This window comes from Talpa europaea (genome assembly GCF_964194135.1).
Source record: "Talpa europaea genome assembly, chromosome: 7".
NCBI lineage: Eukaryota > Metazoa > Chordata > Mammalia > Eulipotyphla > Talpidae > Talpa > Talpa europaea.
In genome coordinates this window covers 51735601-51748797 of record NC_140074.1, presented here as the reverse complement: position 1 = coordinate 51748797, position 13197 = coordinate 51735601, and the positions used below count along the sequence as shown (strand labels likewise).

The following is a 13197-nucleotide window of genomic DNA, read 5'->3' as shown; positions in this document are numbered from 1 at the left end:
TAAATTATTGCTATGATGACATAAATTTGGCACTCTCCACACTTGTGATGCAAAAATTGATCATGGGGAAACTGGCATTAGTAAGGTAGCCAAACAAGTGAAATCTATTGTACAATTGTCAACTGTGTCAACAGTGTGTCACCAAACTGAAGAAAGGCAAATACAATTTAGTAAGATAGTTCCTGATACAGTTATACAGAGTGAGGAAAAAAATGAATTCTAGAGAAAAGAGCAATTCAAAAATACTGCTGTGGCCATATTCTTTGTAGGAAAAAAAAAAAAAAGAATTCAGAAATATCAGCAAGCACCTACTATGTGCAGTGTACCTACTTTAATATTCAACTGAGGTCTACTCGGTTATGTTTTCAGTATTCAAAAATACACAGAAAAGGATATTTGATCACATAAATTTGATCTTGTATTTTATGATTAAATTTTATTTTATTTTATTTTATTTATTTATTTTTTTAGAGGCATGCTTTATTTATTTGTTTGCTGGTTTGTTTGTTTGTTTTTGTTTATACATGCACTGGGTACAGTCAGAAGCGCGGGAGGGTGAGAGAATTCACCAGAGCCAGAGCGGGGAGCAGAGCAGGCAGAAGGACCGAAGTACACTGCTGAGGGGAGCAGCGGGCGGCAGGAGAGGTCTGCACGCCATGTGGGACCCTCCTCTGGTGGCCGGGGAGCAGCCGGGGATCGAACCGGCGCCGCAGAGGCCGCGCGCAGTTTCGCAACCCAGCGCTCAACCGCTGCGCCACCGGGGAGGCCCTATGATTAAATTTTAGACTAAAAAGCCAAAATACCTTGGGCACTGATGAAGAAGAAAAGTACACATCAAAATCAAGGCTGATGTACCTTTTCAGTTTATTCAAGCTTACTCATATTCTACTTTTCCACCATGTTTAAACAGTAATGACCCCAATAACTTTCTTCCCCCTAGCCAGTCTTTCTCAAAGTAATTATAGATCTACCACCTAGATGCTGGGAAAGCAGATGTCAGGAAGGAGAAAGTTGGAGGGATAGTATCTGTAATTTTGGGAATTTCTCTAGCCATGTTAGTAGTAAATATACAATCCTTATACACAGTGGAGAAGCTTATTTCCTTTATCATCTAAATTACTCTTCATAAATTTCATAAGAGTTCTCCCATTTTTAAAAACACAATTGGACAATAATTAAAATTTTATGTTGATGATACCCCTCAATTACAACTACCATGAGCTGATTTCACTGTCCCCTTGGTATTGATGTTGACATTCTGGGACTGTAAATTAGTTCTTAAAGGTTCTGTAACATACTGCTTCCTTAAATTTTCTAGCAGGAACCAGAAGTTTTAAGCTAGATTTGTAAGACATAAACAATAAGTAAAGCAATTATAAAATTAATGTTTAGAACTTTATTAACCATTTATCCAAGATCTATCATGAATGACAAATGCATAGACAATTGTTTAAAACCACTAAAAAAAATCCTAATTCATCTTAGCTAACTACATTAAACTCCTTTTATTATAATCATGCCCTTTATGTCCTGTCATCCAGTTCTGTTCGCATGGAATTATCCCAGGGAAATTTCCTTTCTTCTCTTCCCGAGGGTCTTAGAGCAGACAGGATATGTAAGATATACATGTAATCACTTTTAGGACAAAGTTGTATTATCTTCTACTATAGTAATTTTAGTCTAGAAGCCTGTCATTTTTAAAAGAATAACATTAAATATATAAAAGTAATACATATGCAGTATAAAAATAGAAAATACAGACAAAAATGAAGGTCACTTATAAAACTACCACCTAAAATAACTATTGCAATCATTTCAGAATATTTCCTTTCAAACTTTCTTCTACAAATAATAAGTTGGAAAGCAAAATTCAAAAAAGGAAACCAAAAATTAAAAAACAATACCATTTGCTACAATTCCAAGAAAAGTGTAGAGAATGTATATACTGAAAGCTATAAAACTCTGATAGAAGAAACTAAAGTAGCTCTAAACAAATGTTCATGGATTAGAAGGCAACATAGCAGAGAGTCAGTTTTCCCCACAGAGATCTATAGACTTAACACAAACCCAATCAAAATTCCATCAAGACTTTTCATAGGTACAAATTGATTCCAAAATGTACAAGGAAAGGGAAAAAAGCTGGAATAGCTAACGTTGCTTTGTAAAAGAAGGACAAAACATGATGAGTCACACTACTTGGTTTTAACATTTACTCTAAAGTTAATTAATTAACAGTAATTAACAATACCTGACAGTTATTAAATTTTTAACCGTTACTGTTGGTGATGCGACAGATACGTAAATCAGTGCAACAGAATAGAGTCCAGAAATGAATCTGTACAAATACGGCCATTTAATATTTGACAAACATGCAAAAGCAATTTAATGGAGAAAGGATAGTCTTTTCAACAAATGATGTTGAACAATTTATTATACGAATGTAAAAAGAATAACCTTGATCTAAACCTCATATTTTATATGAAGATTAATTAAAAAATAGGTCATGGATAGCAGCATAAAACATAAAACATTTGAAACAATACACAAGAGAAAATCTTTGTGACCTTGAGTTCCTAGAAATGACACCAAAAACATCATGAATAAAGGAAAATATTTGACAAATGAGATTTTACCAAATTTAAAAACATCTGTCTGCCAAAGAACAACCAAAAGAATAAAAAGAAAAGCTACAGACTGGGAGATAAGTGGAAATCATATATACAATAAAAGGCATTTCTAAAATATAGAAAAAAAACTCTTAAAATCCAATAATTAGAAAATAAATATCCTAATTACAAGTTACGAAAGGATCTAGATCTTCACCCAAGAAGATTTAAAAGCACATGAAAGTATATACAACAGTGTTGATTATTTAGGAAAATACAAACTAAAGCAAAATGAGAAAGACAGTATGCAACTATTATAATGGCTAAAATAAAATGCTGACCATACCAAACACTGATGAGGATGAAGCGCAATTATAACACTCACTCTGCTGGTGGGAATTCAAAATGGCACAGCCACTCTGAAAAACCATATGGCAGTTTCTTATAAACATATACTGCCCATATGACCAGCAATCTCCACTGGAAAAAAGTCTATGTTTACATAGAAATAAAGTCTATGTTTACACAAAAGACTGTACATATATAGTCACAGCACCTTATCTATAATAGGCAAAAATTGGAAAACAACCCAAATGTTCCTCAATGGATAGATGGATGAACTGTAGCACTATGAATGCCATACAATGGAATACCACAAGGGAAGAAATTACTGAAGGACGCAACAACAAAGATGGATCTCAAATATATGAGGTGAATGAAAGAAGTTGGTTTCATAGGTTATAACAGTGACATCTGTTGCATGACAGTCTTAAAAAGACACAACTTTAGTAATTGGGAACAGATAAATGGTGGACAAAAACTGTGGGTGAGGGAAGAGAGAATAAAGGAGTTTTTGGGGGGTGACAAAACTGTTCTGTTTTCTGATTATGGCAGTGGTTACATGAATCTGTAAGTATTCACAGGACAAATCACAACAGAAAAAAAGGTCAATTTTACCATTGAAAAAAGTGGAAGGATATATGCTCAGAGTGATTACTGATCATATTATTCCCAAATAAAACAATGCAATTAAATACCAAAATTTTATCAACATGAAAATTCATTATGAAAATAAAAATCAATAGAAACTTTAAAAAACTTCATTTATAATTATTGACATAACTACAGTAAAATATTTGGCATATTTTACTCCAAACTTTTTCCTATACAAATCTTTATATATGAAAATCTGTGTATTTATATCAAAACAGGCTTATATTTCATATGGTTTTGCAATTTATGCACTTAATGCATTAGTAACTTCTTTATATTTCAATATTCATTTTTGCATTTTTTAAACATCTGAAGAAGTACTCCGGTATACATAATTGTGTGTGGATGTATGCTGTAAGTTACATAAGTTAGTTCCAGTGTTTAATAGTTGGGTTGCTTCTAATTGTTATTATAACAAATATTTCTATAACTCTGAGATGAACATTCTTGTATCGTTTATACCTTGTAGCTGTATCATTGCAAACACCCATCACTGAACTCCAGAAAAGTTATCCAAATGTACTTTCTCAGCACAACTTCCCTAATTGAGTATTTTCATTATTGAGGCATTTTTCTTTCTTCCTATGAATGTACAAAAGCTTTTTATATTATAAATAATTATTTTATTATATATTTTATGAAAACCTTTCCCAAGTTGTAGTCTATCATTTAAAGATTCTTTGGATACACAGACTTTATCTATTCTTCTTTTCCTTTATGGTTCTTCTCATTTGGTGCCTTCACTTTCTAAAGAATATTTAATCCAATCAGTTATTCCTGATAATTGATATATTGGTCCTATATTTGTCTTCACTTTTATTTTTATACATTCTTGCTGTTTCCATATTTTCCCTATCATTTGTTGTATTATTTACATTTCCTTTGCCTCAGTTTCAAATAATTTTATAATTATAAATCTTACAGTAATATGGTTTTTCCCCTTGTAACTAAAATGAATTTTTATTGCAAATATCTGTGATATACATTATTAAAGTTTCATTATTATATTTCTTTTTAAAGGCTATTTTCAAGGTTTATACATTTAAACAAGGATCAAGAGGAAGAATTAAGACATGTACTCTTTACTTTTTTTTCACTGTTCACTGATGCTAATTTATTCTCTGGCTTTTCCATTAGGTTCACAATGAACAGCAGTTTGGCTATGTCATTTTTTTTTCTCTCAAAGTGCTCTAGCTTCTTAGAGAGTTCTCTGCCCTTCTGACATTTATTACTACACAAGAGAAATTTGATGTAAACCTGGTGTGTGTGTGTGTGTGTGTAACATGTTTTCTTTTTCCTTCTTGGATGTTTGTATGACTTTTGTTTGTTTGACATAGAAATTTCACTGTGATAGACCTGGATGTGAATTTTTCTGCTCACCCTTCCCAACCCAACAACATAAAGCAAAGGAAGTTTATGTAAACCTAGCAAGTACTAGGAACTGAGGTAGCATCTGCCAATAATAAAACAAATAATAATTATAAAGAAGTTTGAGAAACTCAAGTAAATTACGTAATTAAATATTATGAGCTAATTGAATTTTCCAGTCGTATATATGTTGAAATAATTCTCTATCACTGATAATAAGGGAAAAGTATACACACTAAGAACAGTAATCTTTACATTGGGAGAGTTTTCAGGTAGACGAGGATTGCATAGGTCTTGGAATAACGCATTCATGGAAAAGTACAGATGTGATCAAGTTTTTGTTTTCTCAGTCAGAGGTCTGGATTGTTTTTGAGGAGTAAGTAAAGATTTTGAATTATGGAGAGCTGGAAAGTAAGGATTTTCCAACTGAAAATTGTCATCTAGTCCATTAACCATTTCTAATGTCCCAGATGCTTAAAAATGTATCAAAGTAAAGGTTCTGTACAAGTATGCCTAAAACCAGGTAAGATAGCGATGGGCATGCTGCAGAGGTAGGCAGGGAAAAGGGTTTAATACTGAGACACAGAAATTATTTCATTATTGATTCCTATCTAAAAGATCTCTGACTAAGGAAAAATATTAAAAGTCTAAAATAACATTTGATGAGGTAATTAATATAAATTAGCTCAATTTAAAACTAAAATTAAATTAAGGACTGAGTCCTGTCTTCCCCTTTTTTTGGTGGAAGTTAGGGATCTGGAGAAAGGGAATGGTCTATTCTCTACAAATCGTTCTTACAGCTTATAAGGAAATGTAAACCTGCTATCATCTGCTAGGTCTACTAAAGGCACTAATAATAACAATTAGGCATGTGCTACAGGAGAGCTGAGAGACTGGGACAATCTGTCAGGTTTGTCAGAGATGACCAGAAAGAGTACCATCTAGTAGAATTTCAAAATAAGGACAAATTTCTTCAAAAATTAACTGCTACAATACATATTATATTCAGTTTAAAATGTAGAACTTGGGCATCTCTGGTAGCCTAGGGGTTAAGTCTCAGGGCTACTACCACTATGGTCTGAACTTGATTCCTGGCCAGGGAGCTAACCCACATATAGTGCAGCAGACCTCTCCTGTCTCACCTGCTGCTCCCCTTAGCAGTATATTTCAGTAGATCTGCCTGTTCTGCTCCCCATTCTATCTCTGGTGAATCTTCTCACCCGTCCACCCCTTCATCTATGGCCTACATCCCAGTTCTTCTAAGCAAAAACAAATGAAAAAAATGTGGAATGTTTCCCTGCTAAGATTTATATAAGATTACATATATTTTTAACCATGAAAAGTTTCAAATATTCACTTATTAGGTGGTCTGAGAACAGTTCCAGTGAATTATTAATTACTAATTCTGGGACTTTCTCCCTTAACAGTGAACACACATAAATTTTCACAAAATTATCATGAGTTTTTGCATATTTGTCACGAGGATAGGAGACCTTTAAGTACAGAAATCTAAACTTCCTTGAGGGCATTTCAGTCTCTCAGGTAAATATACATTTTATAAACTTATTCAACAAGCATTTTTTTTTATTAAGCAAGTCAATCAACCCCAGTCATAACCCCTTGCTCCAACATTATGTTTAAGCAATATTAAAATTTTGTAAGATGTGAGAGTGTATCTATTAACAGAGTATGTCAAACCTGTCAGATTTTCTTCTATTCTTATCAAAAGTAGGTCCAAAATTCAGCTGTCAGCAGAACTACATATTATTTGAACATATATATCAATTTATTACAATGATATGCTGCTGGTATTTTGGTTTTTTTCAGAGATGATCTTTTATTTAAAATATTATTCCCTTCCTTTCCAGTATCGTGCTGTTAAGATATTCAAGTTATTTTGTGATACCTTCTAAAGAGAAAAACATTTTGGGGTGAGGGAACATATTTTGCCACACTTATTTTTTAAGAATATATCTTGGGCCTCCCCGGTGGCGCAGCGGTTGAGCGCTGGGTTGCGAAGCTGCCCGCAACCTCTGCGGCGCCGGTTCAATCCCCGGCTGCTCCCCGGCCACTGGAGGAGGGTCCCACATGGCGTGCAGACCTCTCCTGCAGCGCCCGCTGCTTCCCTCAGCAGTGTGCTTTGGTCCTTCTGCCTGCTCTGCTCCCTGCTCTGGCTCTGGTGAATTCTCTCAGCCTCCCGCGCTTCTGACTGTACCCAGTGCTTGTATAAACAAACAAACAAATAAATCTTTTTTAAAAAAAAAGAATATATCTTATTTAGGCATTTTTGTTTTCAAAGTAGATTTGAATGTAAGTCTGTTGTTTGTCTTTAAAAAAAAAAAAAACACCCCTAAATTCTTGGCTTTATTTGGATTTCAATTTCACCAACTTTTCTGTTAACATCCTTTTTGTTTTCAAATTCAGTCCAAATATATACTTTTCATTTTGTGTTCATGTCTCAATATCTTTTAATTTGAAAAAATGTAGTATATATATATTTTTTTAGTTTTAAAATCCAGTTATTTTATATTGTATTGCATCTGATATCCCCTCTTCCCCCAGCTGTATGAGTTACAATTGACACATAACATTGTGTTAACTTAAGGTATAGGACATGATTTGATATATGTATATATTGCAGGCGATTGGAGTTTTGTTAGCATCCATCAGCTCACATAACTAGTTTTTTTTTGTGATGAGAACTTTTATCAGTGGCTTGTCTTGATTTAAATTGAGTTCATCAGGAAGATTAGTTTGTCTATGGCTATTCAGATTGTAAAAGGTTATCAGACTCTTAGTTTTATTTTTCCTTTTCGCAAATTTGTCCATTTGAGCCACTGAAGATGATATTTTATCAGAAATTGATAGATGAGATTTTTCCATATGAAATTTGACAGTTGACAGGTCAAAAACACAGGACTACATTAATATCTGCAGTAATGGCTTAAAAGGAAAGACTGAAGAAAATAAATTGACAGCAATGTAAATGTTTAAACAAAAACTAGAATTGGCTACTAATGACAGTGGGAGGGAAACAAGGAAAACAATTTCCTTTTAGAAATTTCATTTAATTTTTCACATACTGTAAGTATTATGGCCTTTGTAAAGTCTACTGAAACTCAATTTTAAATATTACTGGGAGATGTCTACCTCTTAGGTAAGTCATGCCAAGAATACCTCAGCCTTGATGTGCATGATTTGACAACTTTCAGAAGCATTTAACTAGAGGGTGGAAAGGTAAATGGGGTCTATTCATTCATTCATTTGCTTATTCAATAATCCTACTGAGCTCATACATGGGCAAGGCTCTGTTCTAGAAGCTAGTAATAGAGTAGCAAACATGTCTGAAAATAGACATGGGACTGACATTCCAATTAGGAGGAAACAGAAAAACATATAGAATGTATGATATAAGGGTTATGGAGAAAACAAAGCAGAGAAGAAGGATAAGGAATGCTGGAGGTATGGAAATCTGCTTCGTAAAATTATGGTATACCCAGGATAGATCTCTCCAACAAGGGAATACTTGAGCAGACACATCAGAAGGAAATGAAGGAGTGAGTCATTGTGGATACCCAGGTGATAAACATTCTTAGCAGAGGAAACAGCACATAGAGGCAACTGATCTTTCAAGAAAGAACAAGGAGACAGGTAGAAATAGCAACACTGGTTACTACGAGAGATGAGTCAAGAACCTGGATCATATATGGCTTTGCTGGCAATTATAAGGTGTTTTGGCTTTTACTCCTAGCGAGATGAAAAACCGTATTTGAGGATTTTGGATAGAGGACTCATGCAATCTGGGTTATGTTTAAAAACATAGCCACTTGCTGAAAACAGAATACATAGGGGCAAGGAAGCAGAAAACTATTTAGGAAGCTATTAGAATAACCTGGGCAGTAGATTCTCACAGCTTGTGCCAGGGTCACAATGGTAGAAATGATAAGAGGTGGTCAGGTTCTGGATTATGCTGTGAATCAGCATATATGGAAGCTGGAATTAGTTCCAAGGTTAAAACAATTATAATACAATATAAATGTGGTTTTCCAGGAATGAAGTGGTTTTTCATGAGTTACAGTGTGAAGCAGGAGAAAAATTTTGTCCAGGAATGATTAGAGATCTCCTTCCTCAATTTGCCTCATCTTTGAATATAAGAGCAGATAGGCAAGCAAACAGATGCTCAGAAAATAATGATCCTTGTATGTTTCAAGTCCATATGATTGCAGGAAAACTCAGCCTGGATCAACAGTTCCCATGATATTACTTTGCAGCTGCCATTTCCAAAGATAGGTGACATATTACATAGAAACAGTTACTTGGCTCCCTCCTATGGTCTATGTCATTTTTTACAATTTCCAAGTCTCTATATTTGGGAGTCTTAGAGTTTTCTGATACTCTCATTTAATTCTCACCACCTTGAAGTACCTCTATCACATCACTTTTTTTTACATTGTTCTTGTACATGCCTTTCCTCTTATATTCCCAGAGCTACAAAGGCAGAGACAAGGTTATTATTCATCTTTATTTCTTTAGCACTTGGAATATTGCCTGGAATGTAAGTAGGCACCCAGCAAACTTTGGATAAATGTTGAAAGTTTATTTGGCTGGAGGAACAGTGGATATTCTTTTGAGTGAAAGTAGAACTAATCACCTTTGCACAAGTCAAAACATTTGAACTAAGGAAGTCTTTAATTCAAATCTTGGCTCAGGTATTCAGGTCAATAATTGTGTTTCAGTCAGTCTGATTTCTGGCCAGCAACATCTCAATAAAACTGTGGAGAGGATAAAAGGTGGAAGGCATATAACACTATTCCATGTTTGGTCAATTAAAGATAAGTGTCCTTCACTTAAATTGCTACCTAGATAAAAATAATATTCAAGTAACTGTTCATTCTTTATATAACAAGTGTGAAATAACTATAACATATAGTTGGAAATATATATAACATATATAACTAGGTGCTTTGCATTTTCTGCTGGAAATTACCAAGATTAAACATTTAAAAAAATCACCAAAATTAAATTGGGAGATGTTAGTTTTTCAATTTTATGTGTATTACTGAAAAAACTTCACTGAGCACTAATGTCTACATGAAAGCCTATAGAGTTTATACTGTTCTCATTTTTAAAATAAAATTTCAAGCTGTTAAGAATATTTTAGTGTGTGTGTGCGTGTGTGTGTGCACGTGCGCACTGCTCATCTTTCAGAAAACATTTTTATAGCATCAAATATTTAAAGACAGGAATCAGGTGTTAAATGTGTCCTATGAATTATTTTCACCTTACCATTTAAAAATATGACTTCAAGAGGTGATTCAAATGCTGGGCTTCCGGCAAGTTGATGGCATTGTAACCTTAAGCATGGTAATTACATTGAAGGAGTTATTGAGTGTCAGCGGTATTTCACAGAATAGGACTGTGTGTGAAAGATAAATGTGCACACACACTTTAAAGAATTTTTGGTATACAATTTTTTTTTTTCTTGTAATGTGGCAGATTCAGAATTGGGATTCTTTCCACACTCCAGATTATCTTTCTTTGGAAGATACCAATGATGTAGGTTGACTTTAGTAGGCCTTAAGCCAGCTTTCTATCATTTACATTTTAAAACTCTGGAATTTCGACCAAAAGCTTTTATACAAGTAGTTAACAAATGACGTATTTTCTAAGTAAAGTTCAGAAAAGAGTCTTTCATTATAGCAAAAAGATGAGTACAATGCATCAATTTTCATTACACATTCTCTTTGCACATGTAACTGGTCCTTGGCATGACAGAAATCTGTGGTGTAGCCATAGGGATATGTAATGGTAGAAATGGAAGTTGCTTGATCTTAATTTATAAGAGGATAGGGCGACTACAGCTACCCTCTGTGAATGAGCAGAAAGGCCACTAGGTGGGAAGATGAAAGTGACAAAGAAGAGTGGAGGCTAGTATTGTCAGAGTAGATGAGCAAAGAGCTTCTGGGGGGCCTCCCTGGTGGTGCAAGGGGTTAAGCACCGCACTATGAAGCAATCTGCAGTCTCTGCAGCACGAGTTTAATCCCCAGCCCGGCCAGGGAGCAACCCACATGGCGCAGCAGACCTCTCCTGTCTCGCCCGCTGCTCCCCTCAGCAGTATATTTCAGTCAATTTGCCTGTTCTACTCCCCACTCTGTCTGGTGAATCCTCTCACCCTCCCGCATCTCTGGCCTGTACCCGGCTCTTGTATGCATAAATAAAAAATAATAATAAAAAAAGAGCTTCTGGGGCTCAGGAAGAATGACAAACCTCTTCGGGAGTCAGTGGAGACCAAGTTTAATCAGGCACCAAGGGCAAGGTGGGCAATCTAGAAACAGATCAATTTACCATGTAATTCTACCTGCCCTAAGGTCCCCTCCCTGCCCCCAACAGAAAAATAAAAGCTCAATAGTAGATCCTGGATATTTAAGTGAAAGGGTGCTGCCTTCTCTGAAGCCAGTCACAGCCCAACCCAATCTTAAAAACTTATATTCACTGTGGTTATTAATCCTCAAGGCCATTTTAGATAAAGAGTTTAACATACATTAGAGGCCAAAATTAAGAAGTTAAGCAGAATTAACTATAGATTTAATTCATAGCTGATTATATAACCTTTTACATATCATTCTTAACTACTCTGTACTACAGCTCTTATTTTAAAGAAATTGCTCATGACAATGTTCAAGCCCCTTCTATTATCACAGGCAAATAAGATCATATTTTATAAGAGCTCTTGGAAGAAAAGGAGTCAAAAAATGTGCTATTAAACAAAACTGCCAAACTAGAAAATCCTGCCAAGAAAATTATAATTGACAGCCTAATGAAGACAACAATAATATAAAAAACTAACACAATTTTGAATTTATTATTTTGAAGACTTAATAAATATTGAAAAATAAGTCCAAAGTACCTTAGAAAAAAATGACCACTTCTATCTTTATACCTACCTTTGAGAATCATATTCAGTGTCACTGTGGAATCAATATAAATTAAAACAGTAATATATTTTCTCCTTAAATCTTAAAAGATTAATTATAATTATAGTGTTAAGAGCACTCTTACACACTGTCATGTGGATACATTGGTATAATCTTTTAGAAGAGCAATTAGACAGTTTTTAACCCAGATACACATGTACGAATCCTTTAATCACACAGTTCCATTCAGAATTAACTAAAATACTCCTATATGTATAGAGGTATATATGCTGATGTTTATTGCACCATTGTTTTCTTAAAAATAATGTGAAGTAATATAAATCTAAATGTACTGGTAAAGAACTGGCTAGGTAAATTCATACTTATCATATAAGGAAATAAAAGCCAATAGGAAGGAAGATCTTTTAGACACATTCACAAAGAATTCAGTGGGAAAAATAATAAAATTACAGGACAGTCTGTAGGACAATGATCTTACTCTTATCTGTTTAAAAAGACTTAAAAAAAGTGACAATAACTATTTATATTATTTTCATGATAAACACAGATGCCAAACACTCATATATTACTTTGTTCTAATCTGAAATTCACCTCAACAGAAAGCCATATTTAATTTTTAAGGCAAAAGGTTATTGGTACACTTGATGTAAATAAAATCAGAAAAATTTTGTGCTTTGTTTAATGTCTTCAGGAAATACAAATTAAAGGGAAAAGTTTTTTTCCCTATTTTTTTTTAAAAAGATATTTGTAGTAAGTACCTATATACAGCCATCTGGTCTTTGAAATTCTGCTTAAACCTCACAGATATTTACAATGTGAGGCAAAATGATGCTCAAAAAAACAATGTGCTAAAATGTAACATACCATAAGCACCCAGATGTCTTCAAAATAACTTTTTTTTTTTAAGATAAGCAGATTTACAGTACTGGTGGTTTGTTCTTTTTGTCAAAGACAAGAGGCATCAATAAACTGCAACAAGCCAGGCTTCACATAGACCTTTGCAGGTTGACTGGTAAGTGTGTATATATTGTCATCAAAATATGCATTAACTAGGTAAAACTTTTACTACATGTTATTTACTACAAATCTCTTTATTTTCAACCTTTGCTCAGCAGGCACGTTAACCAAGACAGGCTAGCATAGGTTCCCAATATTTGTTGATGCAGCCTCCTAACCCGTTCAGTGGGATCCCTATCCTGACTCACATAGCATATAGCTTTACATGACCAGTGGCTAACGGGACATGACTACCATTGCATACACCACAGGGTACATATTCTTTTAGGTCAGGCTGA

General features: G+C 34.3%; 1 protein-coding gene across 1 annotated transcript in view; it reads right to left on the bottom strand.

The window, feature by feature from the left end:
* ZCCHC7 (zinc finger CCHC-type containing 7) overlaps positions 1-13197 on the bottom strand; it is a gene marked incomplete at both ends in the record, with an annotated part of 193405 nt that overhangs the window by 29445 nt on the left and 150763 nt on the right. The window lies entirely within an intron of this gene.